Here is a 15,323-nt window from a genome sequence, read left to right as displayed (position 1 = left end):
AATTTTGTTACGTATGATTTACGTGTATAAGGAAAAAGGATCTATATAATAAGGAACATTGGGTTGATTTTTCTGTATCGATAATTCGTAAGTTTAACAATACTTTTACTTAATTAAACTTAATATTCTCTTGTTCGTGTAAATTGAAATTTGCATAAATTTAAGGGCAAAAAGAGATTTTTATACACAGTCGTTTAATGGACTGCTGCTAACATTTTAAATTATAAGAAGCTAGGTATTTCTAGCTCCGAAATCTATGGTAGTTTTGGTGATTTAAATAGACGTAGCAGTAATACTCATTTAGAGAATATAGCTGTCTCTACTTGTATAGGTGTTTTTAATTCGTAATTTATTCAATATATGGGTGATTGATTTCGGCAATTTCAAAATGCTATCTCCTTTCTGTTAAGGCATAAGTTTACTTATGTTCAATTCGATTAATGACTACTAACTATTGATTCGCCGATCAGTGACAACGCAGCATTAAATTGACTCGATCATTTTGTATATCAACCTCGTTCCCTTTTCCTAGTGCATCGAATTAGCTGGTATCGAAAGGCTCGCAACAATATAGGCGCAAATGTTGGCATTCATGTGTGTGAACGAGTTTTGTGTGAAGAACAATCGACTTCCCATGCACTCGATTGCCATCTCGGCGGTAAACTTAAGTTACTTACGCAACTGCCCTCCGTTGAAGACATATATTGAGATAATGAAAGCCATATTTTTTAAGCAGTTAAAACACGTGTGAGCGAACTATATGACTCCTAGTAAACTAGGTCTCTGGGTAATATAGCTTCGATCGTATCTAAGATATGCAGCAGCCGGTGATTTTTGTAGCGGACGATGACGTCACGTACGTAGTTAATATGATTTAAGATTCATCCAGCATTACGGATAAGCATCTCAAGTCAACTGTCAACTTAATCGAGCCTTTACTAGGCCGTTTTTTAGGAATTCTTCCGACGTTCTCACGAGTTTAATGCGTATTATGATTGAATGATATCGCAATGCGAGCGTTTAGTAAGTTATAAATTTCAAATATTCACTTTTCTTTTTGTGACTTGAATTTGTCGCTCTCAAATGATACATGCTAACTGCCGCTAGTTTTGCCACATTAAAATTAACTTATTTCGATGACATTTTTTGGAGAACATAAACTATCTAGCTCTAACGTTTTTTTTTTGGAAAATTAGTAGGAAATTTAATACAAGAAATCGTTAGTTTTGCATAATCCGATGCTCTATAAAATCTTACAAATAATATAAATTTGTATGATTAGATGGATGGATGGATGTTTGTTTGCAGGTATCTAAAGAACGCCTGAACGGTTCGCGATGGAATTTGGAATACATATAGAATATAGTCTGGAAGAACACATAGGCTTCTAATTTTGTTTTTTTTTTAATTCCGCGCGGACAGGGACGAGGTCGACACCTAGTGAAATTGTAAATGTAAATACATAGTAGAATATTCGAAAGTGATCGCTTATCGTTTGATCTACAGTTTCCGGAGAGGATGTACTGCGTTCGTTGTTATAATCTGATGTAAATATCTACATCAGCTTAAAGTGAACACAGATTTAACAGCTAAAATACTAGAGACATTTTAATCGATGAGAAGATTGATACTGGCATCAAAGACGACCTGCCTCAACAGAATTTTAATATCGTTATTTTACGGCAATTTGTTTTGTTAATTTTAAGAAGAGTTTCTATAAGAGCCAAAACTTTGAAAATATGTAAAGTTATACGCTGTAAATGAGATTTTTATACGTAATTTTATTTTTAATAGAGACTAATCTTTCCTGGAGGTAAAGTGATATGAAAGTAATGCAAAATACTTGTTAGATTTGTAGAATTACCTGTGATTGTTAACAATAGAGTTGTGATTGTTAGTTGTGACGTAATAGTGATGTGATTTAGGTATTTTGTTATTTCCGATGTTGACCTCAACAATACGACTGCACATTATGATAATGAATCTAAAAATTATGCGACACCGTCTACATCGCCGTCTGTGCATTTTTTTACAATCTGAATTTCATCAGTGATGTACTTGAATGCAGACTATTTCAAATTTCCTTGAATTTTTATTAGTGATCTCAGTCTCTGTCTCAAATGCTGTTTGAAAACTATTGCTTTGTCTATTTACGGTGCAGGCGATTTTAGACTATGTTGTAATGAAACAGGTCTATATTTAGATTGAAAATAGCTTGGATTCTGTGTGAGAATTGTAAATACACCCCTTGTAGTGTCGAATTTATTTATTGCATCGCAATATGTGTTTGATGCAGCAGACGAAATACATTTATAACGGTCTCATAGCGACAGACGATTTACACTTTTTACGGATTGTTTTGTTATTTTGTATTACAACTTACGTTGCAGCTGTGATGCATTAACTAGATATATTTTGTAGGGTGATTAAATGTTAACCAGTGATCACTAACTTCTTTTTATACCTTGCTGTTTGTAATTATACATTGAAATATTTGAATGCAGATTAAGGTAGCGAGTAATGCTTACGAATTATTCACAAGAGATTCATTAAAACGTAATCTATTGATTTATTTTTAAATGATTTTACAAAAAGGAACTGTAAATAATAAAAAAAAAACAAATTCTCAGGTTGAAGATATTTCACTTTTGTATACAAGTATGTAAGTAATAGATTTTTACTTATTAAGTAGATTGTAAGCATTTTAATAGCGTGTCGCCAGAACTAGAAAAGCAATAAACGCCTGCATCGTGAGGGCCCTCGTAGGTAATTAGTAGTGAGCTGCAATTATATGTAAATTTGACGCATGCCAAATGTGCTCGTTTTGCAAGCATTCATTTGTCGTCACACCTACCCTTGATAATTTTGTCACACTAATATGTTAGTATGCGTCTGTAAAATCATTAATTTCATAGCTTCTTAATTTTTTAACATTTCATAGAAATAACTTGTGAAGAAATAATTAGAAAAAATAATAGCTATAAATTTTAAAAAGAATTATTTTTAAAATTTATAGCTTAAGAAAAATATATATAACATATCAATCTTTTAAAACATACGGAACATAACATTACTGAAATATTGTTCTTGTTGTAGATTTTTTTAAATGCATTTTGAAAATTAATATTATCTAAAGCGTTTTCATTTATGAGTAACTTTGTGTTAAATTAAAATTAAATCGCATTTTAATTGCTATTGCATCACAACTTAATGATTATTAATTAATAGCTTAAAAAAACTAAATAAAAATTCTAGACGTCATTTAATTATAAATAAACGAAGTAAGAAACCGGAATGTCTCTTGGCACCTGATCGATATAAGAACAGACAGTTCTGTCAGTTACCTAACTCTACGCACCTATTCTGCAATAGCAGTGAAAGCGAAATGTCTAATTATTTTTTTTATTTTATAATAACAGAGATGACATAGCATTTCGGAGTAGGGATACTTTTTTTTCCATTTGAATACGCAATCTTCATCTGCGATCTATGAAATGGAGACTATAACAAGAAAACGAACTTGATTGACTTCTGACGGACAACGATCGCAATCGATGCGTTGCTACCAAATCAAAAGTGTAAGTGTCGGTAGCAGTATAAAAAAAATGCCAGATCTTAATTGACTTCTATTTCAGATCTCTGATAAACGTACTCTTATTAGACGGGTAATTATTTGAATTATATGTATCGCGGTTGTTATAAAATTTTAGTAATAAACTTTCTAATACTATTACAGTTTTGCACACTGTACTTTTATTCTTACTAATATTATAAATGCGAATGTTTTGATGTATGGGTGGGATGTTTGAAGGTATTTCCAGAACAGCCGAACGGATGTCGCTGAAATTTGGCATACATATAGAAATACCCAATAATAAGAATAGTCTGGAATAACACATAGGCTACTAATGAAGGTTTTTTTATACCGCTCGAACGGATTCGCGGGCGACAGGCAGATAGTTTAGTACAAAATTTAACAAAATGATAAAGAAATAAATGCGGTGTAAATGGATACCGCTCGCTTTAATTTTTATTTGTCCGCGATATTACGATTGCCGTATAAGGAGTTGATACATGTGGGAAACACGGATCACGTTGTAATGACGTCGGTCCAGTTTGTGCGTATTTGTGTTTTTGAAGAATTTTAATTTGCAAAATTCATTTGTTTGACAGTTGAGGAATCATCAAGTATATTGATCATTTTATTTTTTCCTAAGTTATTCAAATAACGTTACAAACTTTAAGAAATAAATACAATTATATATTGAAGAAAATAACGGTTGATGTTTCCTAAAATACGCATTATTACAGTCTTTATGTATTGAATGTTTTCATACTATGGCAAGTTTATAGTAAGCTAGAGCACAATGGATAAAAGTCGAGCAAAAAAAGGTTTATCCGACGGCCGGCGGAGTGCGGCGTGCGGTGCGGCGTGCGGCAGGCACGGGCGACACAGCGTAACTCACTTTCTGGTTTACTAGGTCGAATAATCTTGTTTATTTTATTTTTTATTTATTTGATTGTTACAGCAAGTGAAAATTACGGTGAAACTGTACCCTTCACTTTTGTTTTTCGGCTGTTATGGGACTTTAATCAAGGTTAATAGGAAAATTAAAGAAAATCTGTTTAAATATTTTAACTCGTTACCGAATACCGTATACCGCATTAATTGCGCTTTTAAAAATAATTCATTTTATTATTATTGAAATAAACACTATTTGTCAATATGATTTATTATATTATTCTATTTTCCTATTTATTTGTTAAATAATTGAAATATTTAAGTAAAAAGTAGTTTAAACCATGAAAATAATTAAGCGCGGCAATGTACATTTTAATGTTCTTTTTAATTTGAAATTCGTAATTTAGAATATTTTGTAATATTATAAATTACAGATTGATTTCAAAACATTTTAACATTGCAGTTAACTTATTATCGTGATAATGAGTTTAGTTATCGTCTTTAACAAGATTAATGAACTGCGAGTAAATGTAATTCGTAACGAAAATGTGCGAGATATTTATTACTAATTCAAAAAATATGCGTTTAGGTCCTAAGTTGATATGTTTTTTTTATTTTATCTGTTATGTAGAAAATGATTCATAAAAATAAAAAGGAAGTAATTTGCTAAAATTAAAATCCGCAGTCAAACTATTAAAGAATACAGACACCTACCTGTTTTTATCAAAAATGTCCATACAACCACCGATTTAGTTTTTCAGTTTTCGTTTGTTACACTTTAATTAAAAAGTTAATGTAAATTATCCCTTTACTATATTTGAATTTTTCACAGAATAAGTTTCACTTTCTTTAGTACACTATGTTCAATTCCGAATATTGTATGCACAGTACTTTTCATACAAAGTTTTTTTCAGTGAGCACTATCACTTGTAAATCCATTCCAACACTAGGGGTGGTAGCGGCGAGGGCGCGGGAGCTTAAAGCTGCGGAGCGACGTGTGGTGCGCGTGCGCAGGTCGCCGTGCCATCGCGTTATCACCGCGAGCTGCGCGCCGCGCGACAACAACACAACTTGAGACTCGATCTCAATAATAACAAGAAAAGAAAACGGTCCAGTTTCAGAGGCTTCCGGATGGCTCGCGGACGGGGCGCGGGCCTTTGGTCGTCCCTTTTTAATACATGCCTCCGTTTCGCTCTCTCTGTCTAACGGTACAGGCTACGACTTGAACGATAGCGCTAGTCGCAAAAGCGACGCCGCCCCGTACGCTTGTCTGCACACAGAGGTTACTACGCCAATTTTTATTTTTCCCGCCGTTTTGCGTCTTCGACATCGCTATAACATTGCGAACGTTGATCGGGTTTTACTCTATATCTACTGTCGTTTTAGTTATGTTATCAATTTTTATTTTCGTTGAATTGTTTTGAGTATTTTTTTTTCGGAAAAGTCTCAGCATTTAATTTGCAATCGCACATTACTCGTTGAAGTCTAATATATGGGAAAATAAACATTGTGATATTTTAAAAGTTTTGAAATATTTATTCGAATTTATGTTTATAATTTATCATTCAAATAAAAAATAATAAAGTAAATAGAGATACAAAAGAGATCGCTGTTGCTGTATATTACAATTAAGGAATGTTAAAACACTTAGATGCCTAGTTTGAATATCTCAGTCTGAGTAATAGCACAATTTAAATTCTAAATACTATGAAATAATTTAAATTACATTGGACGTTCTGTTCTGCTCATTATTGCACTATCTAAGTACTGGACCGGCCGTTAAATAGGATATATCTAATAGATAATTAGAACAGGTGTAACATTTACTTAGTTATTTTATATTTATATACTTTTTCTATTAATATAATAACATAGATGGCTTAAATCTTTAAAGTAGCAATGTACTCAACCCTGAAAAATTTAAGTATACTCGTTAAGATTCTACATTTTACAACTCAACTTAATTTTATATTTTCACTTTTACGTACTATTTTGTTCTGCAATGTTAATTTACCGTACTTTTAAATTTATAAAGATACTTTAATTTGAGCTTAAAAGTAATAACAGAAAATGCATATTAAAAGATATAACTTTATTAAGTTAACAAAATATTTGTTCTTGTGTGGGCGTGTAATTTATTATACAGTTCTTTTCGTGCCCCAACTTGATGGAGATAGAACTCGAAACACATAATTCCAGAAAAAAGCGTGATCGAGTCTTGACTTGAGTGCAGATCACGTAATAAGTGCGTATCGTAAAATATAAGGTGCCGTTGTGAAATTACTGAGCTCATTATGTTAAAATCAACATTGTCGTAACTCTTCTTTATTGCGGTGACCGAGAAAATTCGTTGAAAAAAAATACACCGAGAAAATAATATCGTTTTAATCTTTGAACCCTTTCGAGTTTGTATCGAGTTTGTTATTAACTCAGTCGAGTTTAAGTGGTAGGTTCACACATATTACACGGTAAGTGTAAAATTTGCTTGTATAATTTCATTGCTTTATAAGTGTAACTTTAAATGTGTATCAGGTATTTGAAGTAGTTAAAGGTTTCGAAAATTTTGAGTGTGTGTTTTCTTTCAATTTCGGCAACATATAGGTATTGAGTTATTAAAAAGGAAATATTAATTTAAATGGAAACCTCTGTATTTGTGAGAGTATTAACAAATAGAGGAAGTTAAGTCGATTTCAATAGAAATGAAAAAATATAATAAATGAAAATAAAACAATTTTACCTTTAATAACACTGTGTTCACAGACTTATTAATAGCAGACATGTTTGTGTCATCGATTTAAACACTGCAACTACAGTAATTTAAGATATCTTAAATCTTTTTTAAACGTAATAAAATATTATCATCCAATAAACATATTAAAATATAAACTTTACATCTTATATTAATAGACTACCTTGACCCGATACTTGTCAAATGAGATATAAATAAATATTTAATTAAAAATCGAAACTGAGATACTTAAAAGAGAATAAAAATGCAAATTAAAAAGTTATAGGGATTTGTAGTTGATTGAAAGTAAATATTGTGCAAGTGACATGTACTCCGTATGTGTCACCATCCTAAAATAAAATTAATAAAAATATTAATTTGTTTTTACAGCGTCAGATATCTATCGTAAATTATAAGCTCCGATTAAATATGCTTTATGTCTTACTTCTTATTTGTTACTAATATTATAAATTCGTATGTTTGAATGGATGGATGTTTGTTAAAAGGTATCTCCAGAACGGATCTCATTGAAATTTGGTATAGACATAGAACATAGCCTAGCTAAACATAGCTACTAATTAAGTTTTTATTTTAATACAGAGTGGACGGAGTCGCGGGCGACAGTTAGTTTTTTTTTGTTAAGTGTCTCACCGTTTATAACACAATTTTTTCCATTTTCCTCAGTTATTTATGCGCAAACGGAAACAAACGAAGAAAATAAAATATTTTACGAAGCTAGATTACAGTATGAAACAATTACTTACGATTTAACATAAAACAACTTGCACCTTTAAAAAGAAAATGTAACATTTTTTTTAAATTTTCTATTCATATATTATAAAATTTTATAATTTAACGACAGTCTTGGGTTATTTCGTTCGAGCATTATTCTTAATATAATACATAACTTATATGTACACTAATTAATACACATTTTTCCCAACAAACATAATTTTTATATCAATATAATGTTCAACTTTAAAGTGTATTTAACATGAAAACAAGCCTTATTTTAGTTTTTTTACTATGTGTAAAATTGGGTTACTTCCATGACATTGGCGGTTGCGATCATAAATTTCCTGTATAATAAAAGTTGGGTATTCGTATATTTTCTTTGAAATAAATTAAAAGGCCTTGTATGTTTCGTGGTTTACGTACACACGTCCGCGTTTGTGAATAGCCTGTTAAAGCGTGAGGTGAAACGATCTTAATTTGGATAAACTTAACGTCTTTTAGTCAGTCGATTGTTGCTTAAATTTATGATATAAGTAGCTATAGACCGCAACTCCCAGCGCTAGTTATATAAAGTAAATAAGCAGCTAATACGTTCTTCCAGACTATGTTCTACATTTGTGTCAAATTTCATCAATATCCGTTGAGCCGTTCTGGAGATACCTTCTAATATACATCGATCCCTCCATCCGCCTAACATGAGCATTTTACACTATTAGGAACATAGTGTTTTTTATATTGTTGCATTTAAAGTTTTTTTTAGCACAAAATTAAATTGTAACTTAGTTTTAGTTTCATTCTATAAAAAAATCAATTAATGATTTTTTTTTATTTATCAATTAATGCGATTACATAAAACTATTTAAACAGTAGTTAGCATTGGATAGTAAAACAAGAGCTTTTTTACTTTTTTCTTAGTCATATGAATTACAGTAACTCATCGAAATCATTAAAACCCGTCAATCAAGTCCACCCGAGGCAATATCTGGCTCACATCTCCGCAAAGTTACGAAGCGTTTAAAATTGGATATGACATTTTCAACTGCAAAATTATATTTGATATTAACTTATATGGCGTTAAAAACATCTTTAAAAATATTTATTCACATAAATTTTTCCTCACATTGTTAAGAGATTTTTTGTTTTGTTGTGTTTGTTAAGGCAATTAGTATTTTTTAATCGATAAAGTTTATTAGTTCACACCAAAAAGTTTTATTGCAAAAAACTAACAGAAACGCCATATTTTTGTGATGCTATAAAAAGAAAATCAGCCCATACAAATATTATTAGAACGCATGCCTGAAATAATTTCTTGCCAGTATTTAATTTGATACATATTTCAAACTCGTTACAAATATTTTTGTACCTCTAATGGAAAAAGGTATACCAGATGTTACTACAATATCAACTTTGTTCATAATCTTTCCTTTTTCATTCACCAACGTTTTTACGAAATAATCTTATATTGAGAATGTTGCTTTAGAAAAAAACAAGTGGTCGCGCTATATTTAGAGCGAGCGTTCGATATTCGCAGATTAGTAGCTCCAAATGAACGGCTTCAAATGCGCAGTAGCGTTTATTATAGTCGAGTTGTAGGCATTGCAACCATTTTAGCTAGGCGTGGTCGCCAAAGACCTTAGAGAACGGATGTAACAGCCTCGTTTTCCCCGCCGACACTGCCACCATTCCAGATCGACGTTTGATGATAACCGACTCTGAAATAAAATAAAATAACGTTTGAGTGAAAAGGTCAGCCGGCCGCCGCTGCGCCGAAATTAAACTTGAAAAATAATAATCATTACCGTCACAAAGACTCCAACGGGTCCGAGGCTCAGTATTTTGACAGCTCGAATGTCGATTCACGACTCACCATGCCTCGCGCCCCTTTCGACGGCTTTTCTTTTGCAACAAATAAATATAATATTATAAATTATGTTCAGTGGACCTTAAATTTTTTGGTGAGATCGTATCGTTAACTTTTACGGCTTAATTTTTATACGGCGAACCGAAATGTATCGCCACCGTCCGCAAAAATTATGGTTATTTTATACTAATTGTTTGTTGAACTGGTGAAGATGAAAAAGATTCCGCTTGTTTTTGTTAGGGCAGAACAAATTTGGGAAAGCTCATGTCGTACCGATGACTACACCGACGAAGATTTATGGTGTAATTAAGGTCATGTGTTGTCTTTAAAGGCAGTGTATAATAACCACCATAAAAGTTATGAAGACTTATTGTTCGACAAATAATTGTTGACAATTTCAATTTGTATTCAAAATAATAGATTTTCCTTCTTAGTGGTTTAGAAATAACCTTATATTAATTAGTGTATTAATTAATTTTAATAAATATCCGCTTTGAACAGCCGGAAAGGTATCTATCGTTGTGATCGAGCACAAAATAGATCCGTAATAATCAGAATGTGATCTGATTTAATAATTAATGTGTAAATTACCGCGAAACAATCGCGGATATCTGCTTGTCTCTGAGTGATTCGTTACCCGTTTATCACTTACTCATTTATTTATGATCTATTAAAAATTCCAAGTGATACAATTGATTAGCATTTATTTTTCACACATGACTAGTTTTTATAATTTCAAATTACAAATAAAAATTGTATAGTACATTCATTGGAACAAGATTCTGCTTTGAAGTGTGTATGATTAGCGGACGAGTGATGCTATTAAATACAGCATTTATGACCGATAATGGCATAGCAAAAGCAGGATATAGAGCGAATAACAATTGAGTATATCGATGTGTTGGTGCAGCCGGCATGGCGTGCGCGGGCGGGGGTAAGGGGCGCGGGAGGGGTGCGGGCGTGGCCGGCGCCGGCCGCTCTCCTTGACTCCAGCGTCAAGCATCGCATGATCTCTGCCTGTGTAGCTCACCGAATCTTTCTTGATACTTTTATTAAATTTACCATATCCAGTAGTTCTGAATGAACTTATTTCGAAAGTCTTTTTCCAATACTATAAGTAAATAAAGGATTATTAGTAACAAAAACTTTTTAAATTTAAGTGAAAACATAAAACTTATACATAACTTAAAAACTTAAGTTTAATCAAAAATAATAAGAATTATTAATAATAATAAATCGAGCGGAGGAAATTATTATTAATAATTCTTATATACTTATACAAAATTGCTTTTCCTACTTTAAACTCTACTGTGCGATTTACTTTAGTCGAGTTAATTTTTGAATTAGCTTCGAAAAACGGGCCAAGTACTAAGAGATGGCGGTGAGACTATATTCAGAGTGAATGTGGCGACTGCGCGGTGGACGCGGGCGCGGTGATAAGCCTCGCCGTTATCACACCGGCTAATGCCGCCGCCCGAACCTTCGTGCAACCGGCCCTTTGTCCGCGTACTGCTGCATTTACTGTGCCACTTTGCCACTTTTGTAATCACATCATGACACTTAAAATGACTTTACGTTTTTTGCGCTAATGGATTTTGATTTCTACCATATAGAAATAACATAAACAGTTTTGATTAATTTCGGTTAATCTCTAATATCCCCAAGGCCACACCACGCATTTAATAGTCAATGAGGAAGTCCTTAGTGTACAGTGATAGAGAAAATTGTTGAACTTCTCGCAACGTACATATATGTATTTGGGAGTGTTAGGTAGGTAGGTAGGTGTTAGGTTTATTATATTTGATGTTGATTATTTTGCTTATTGAGTAACAAAATTTGCAACCCATAAGTTTGCTTTGAAGAATATATTTTCTCATAAGCAGTACTAATAGACACTATCTGCACCGGACGTTAAAACAGTGTCGTAAGCATCCGTAGCTCCAGATGTACTGCCTCATTTCACCTTCCTCCATCCGTTACAATGATTGATACATAACATCACTACATCCGTTTGATTCGCGTAATTCAAAAAGCAGTTTCACAGCTGACTTTGAATCTGAGTCGTCTTCGTCGCGTATTCTCGTATCTGTATGATTATTTTTATACTTGCTCTCGCCCGCTACTTCATCTGTGCGGAATCAAAAAAGAAACTGAATACTTAGCCCATTCTTCCATATCTGTTCTATATCCGTGCCAAATTTTTTCAAGGTCCGTTTAGTTATTCCGGAGATACTTTCAAACGAACATCCATCCATTTAAACCATCGCATTTATAAAAATAGTAAGATTACTTTCCTTCATTAAGAGCATCTGAATCAGAGTTTTTTTAATAGAACATTAAAAAAACTAGGGCAAATGGAGTTATCGATAAATAAGTAAGAGATAATTCTTAAAATATTATGTTTAAAATGCTATGATTATAGTTATAAGTACGGACTCCATTTCTTTAATATTCTCATCTAGATATCTAAATTAAATGATAAATTTGTGCATATTACTGTATTATAAATGTGAATATCTCTCACGCCCTTGACCCAGAAGGGTAGGATGTAATAGCGGATTTCCATTCCGCAGTGTTATGGCATACATACATCGCAATTATGCAGTTTTATTACACATATTTGTCGGGTATGACTAAATTGAGAGCCAACAAATTAAAGTATAATTTCTAAGATCATTTTTAAAATCACAGATATGTTATAATCACATTATCTAGACCAATGTAAAAACTATTGTAACGCATTTTGAAATAACGACTTTCATCATCAACAGCTCACTATACGTGACCACTTAGGTTCTCGAAGCCTACCCTAAGTTAGGTATGAGTAGGCCGTAGTCAAACACGCTGGCCGAGTGTAGGCTAGTTAACTTCACACATATCTTTGACGGTCTTCGCAGATATGTGCAGGATGCATCACGACGGCAGATAAATGTAAATAAAAAAAATATGTAAATCAAACATTGAAAAACAGATTAGTAAAGGTTCGTTTGAAAATTTACTTCAAACCAATTTAGTTTTTCTTTATAATGTTTACTTCTTAATCAATGTACAGATAATAGTTATTTTGTAATAGTTGTCTTGTTGTAAAAAAAGAAGTATGTCCGAGGATGTTTGATTAAAAATGTGTAGAGTATATAATTATATCGACATTATTGATAGTCGTTTGATTTGTTTATTTCATTATTTATACAGCTCGGTGTCTCGTGTAGGTAGGTTGTTACATCTGATGTCATACTGCGCCGATATCAAGCTTCCGCGATTGCTATTAGATAGACCAATTACGTGTATCATATTGATTAGGCGTGGTCCATACAACGTAATTATAAGGGACGACACCGAGAACTTGTTTTACATACTAGGAAGGTATTTGCATTTGATATTGACGTGTTATCTTAGTTGATCAAAACAAAAATAATTACACGTGGAAATGTTATTAAAAATTTGATCTTTATAAATAAAACTATTTTTGTTTTATAGTAAACTAACTGTCGCATGCGACTTAATCCACACGGAATTAAAATCAATGTTTATTCTTAGCCTATGTGCTCTTCCAGATTATGTTCTACATCTATGCCAATTGTCTACGAGATCCATGCTGCCGTTCTGGAGATACCTTCTAACAAACATCCGTCCATTCAAACATTCGCTTTTTTAATATTAGTACGACTTCTGGGAAATACAAAGAATACATATACATATATTCAAAAAATATATCTTCGTCTAATAAAAGCCGTCAGGCTCATGTGGTGGCAGAAAATTCTTCCGAATTTCTACAAAATATGTCCTTGTTTTCCTTGATGATACATTTTATAAGTGTTTGATCCATCGACGAACGATCATAGGCTACTATTGATCTCTCCATTACTAAGTGTAGATTTCCCATTCTAATCTTCACTTCGCTACTCGATGTCAGTATTATAAATGTTTTGTTTTAGAATCGCATAGTGCTTCAAGACGACTACAGATTTGTGAAGAATGTGTTAACCTGATACGCATGAGACGCGTATTCCGTAAGCGCGATTCCAAGGCCCCGTGCAGTATCGTCGCCGTCGACGTGCGACAGGCGATCCGCGGTATCGGGTGTCGATAGACGTTGCGATCGACTTACCCATCGACCGATCACGAGCCGAGAATGTCAACGCACTTCCATACACTTAATTAGTTGCAAACAAATTAGATCGAGATTAAGTAATTAATATAGTTAATTGATGCTAAGAAATCCAAAATTCTCCCGAGTTCAATTTTAACATAGCAAAAGTTTCATTAGGATACTTGAAGTAATTCGGAATTAGGATGTTTGTTTTCAGACCATTGTTTTCCACAGTTTATATAAGTTGATAGCCAGTTAACTCTAAGTTCTTTTGTTACGCAAGAAAATCAATGGTATTGCGCCAGCAACAGAAGGACTGTTTATTAACAAATTCTTGCTGATTAAAGAACTGAACACAGATAATAATGAGATTAAATATTCCCTTTATTTTGTCTGTTAAAAGACAAACGTATGCTGGTCTTTATTTAATTGAAATCTGGTATCGTGTGAACTATCTGCGACACTATATGGAGCAGATTGAGAAAAATCATCGTTTAGAAATATATTGCGACAAGAATATTCGCATGACGGCGAGCATTCAACGAAAAAAGGTGATTTTTTTACGAAGCGTGTAGAAATCCGCATTGTAGCGGGCTTACAAGGTTTAATGCGATGCCGATACGTCGAACGATTGCACATTGCACGGTACTGCACAGACACGGGGCACGGACCGTGGGCGTCAACACGCAACAACAGTTCGGCGCACCATGCAAATGATCTCCACTATACAGCTACGCTCCTTGTGCTGGATATCCTGTTTGATTTGTGTACATATTGTTCAGTTTTACTATTCAATATTTTGCTTAATTCTTCTGTTAGGAACTCGTGAGGTCAAATTATTTTGAAATGAAGTTTCTCTAATATAAAACAAAAGACTAATAAAAACAATCGAAGAATCGAGTGACATTCACATCTTAATTCTTACTAATATTATGCCTGGATCTCGACGAAATTTGGCAAATATATAGAACATAGTCTGGAAGAGTCTTATTGTACTTGAAAAGATATTTTCATTACAAAAAGTCTTATTTTTAAGGGTAAAGTAAAATGGTCAGAAAATAAAACGGACATTGTATCATTACATTGAAACCGTTAAATATGAGCCACAAAACCTATTCCCTAAAGCAGCGATAAACTTTGGCATCGATAACGGCGGTAGTGCTATATCAATATATTCTCGGTGTACACAGTGGACAATTGAGAAAGCTCATTGGTAGGTGTCGTGGGCCTGACGTAACGGCGTTGGGCTCTAGGCTCTGGGCACTGGGCAATGATAATTAAGCCGGACGCAAATGTCCGCGCGCAGTCGTATCTTCTCGCTCGAGGCTGTGCTAATGCCCGCACCGGGGTTAAATCGCTCGCTCCCAATCGCATGGCTGTTCCTAAATGGAACTACTATTTTATTTAACTTGTAAATTATTATTTTCACATTGTACACATTCTTCTT

At 33.2% G+C, this 15,323-nt stretch overlaps 1 protein-coding gene across 1 annotated transcript in view; it reads right to left on the bottom strand.

The window, feature by feature from the left end:
- LOC106126582 (transcription factor hamlet) overlaps nt 1-5,534 on the bottom strand; it is a 71,003-nt gene extending 65,469 nt beyond the window's left edge. Inside the window, exon 1 of the mRNA XM_013324302.1 lies at nt 5,177-5,534. The gene's annotated coding sequence lies outside the window, so the exon portion shown is untranslated. The remainder of the gene's footprint in view (nt 1-5,176) is intronic.
- Nucleotides 5,535-15,323: the final 9,789 nt, after the last annotated feature.

Source organism: Papilio xuthus, unplaced genomic scaffold, assembly GCF_000836235.2.
Source record: "Papilio xuthus unplaced genomic scaffold, Pxut_1.1 DF824992.1, whole genome shotgun sequence".
Lineage (NCBI taxonomy): Eukaryota > Metazoa > Arthropoda > Insecta > Lepidoptera > Papilionidae > Papilio > Papilio xuthus.
The sequence above is the reverse complement of the archived record's forward strand: the minus strand, read 5'-3'. Positions and strand labels throughout refer to the sequence as shown.